At 32.1% G+C, this 845-nt stretch overlaps 1 protein-coding gene across 1 annotated transcript in view; it reads right to left on the bottom strand.

Annotated features, from left to right (window-relative positions):
- Nucleotides 1–594, bottom strand: part of LOC107639281 — a 9,735-nt gene extending 9,141 nt beyond the window's left edge. The window contains 1 exon segment of the mRNA XM_016342765.2: nucleotides 204–594. The gene's annotated coding sequence lies outside the window, so the exon portion shown is untranslated.

Below are 845 nucleotides of genomic sequence, written 5' to 3' on the forward strand. Positions count from 1 at the left end.
GAGAGAACCAAGCAAAACCCAGAGAATCATATCAACAATAGGTACCAATAATGAAACAATGGCACCCAAAAAACACACACACTGACACACACACAGTTTCTTAGCTTAGGCACAATCATCGAAGAAACAAAAACACAACCAAATTTGGAAGAAGGGTAGCTGAAAAGATGAAATTTTGAAAGGTGGGTCATCAGAAAACTCACCGATCAGCAATGTTGTTGGAGATGCGGAAAATGGGCTCAGAACAAAGAAGATTGATGGTTTTCATGCCCTAATAGTAACCATGTAAGTAGATTCTATTGCCAATCATCTCTCAGATTAAGGTTCCAGAATAACAATAATAACAACACTAATTACAAGATTAATAAAAATCTCTTAATTAATTAATTAAATAAATTAATTAATCAGAACAAGTTCAATAGCGAAGTGCATGAGAGGTTTATTATCTATGGTTGCTAATAAGCTTTTGGTTCCTCTTTGGCTTGGTTTTGTGAAGTGAATCGAGAGAGAGAGAGAGAGAGAGAGAGAATAGTGATGATGATGATGATGAAATTGAAAGAATAATAAACTACAATTGTGGAATTTGAAGCATTAATATATGTGTATATATCTAGTAAGCTACTACTATATACTCTATGTTATGCTAACATAACAATACAAAAATAACTATGTATTTATATTAATTCTTTTTAGCCCTTTTTTCTGCTTTAATTTTTTTAAATTACCTTTTTTTATTATATCTGATGTCACAACTCACAATTATGAGTGGGGAAATTGGGAATGGAGGAGATATGGGCACCTGGGCAATACTAAAAATATTTTATAATTTTCTTGGATTCATATGC

Source organism: Arachis ipaensis, chromosome B04 (genome assembly GCF_000816755.2).
Source record: "Arachis ipaensis cultivar K30076 chromosome B04, Araip1.1, whole genome shotgun sequence".
Classification (NCBI taxonomy): Eukaryota; Viridiplantae; Streptophyta; class Magnoliopsida; order Fabales; family Fabaceae; genus Arachis; species Arachis ipaensis.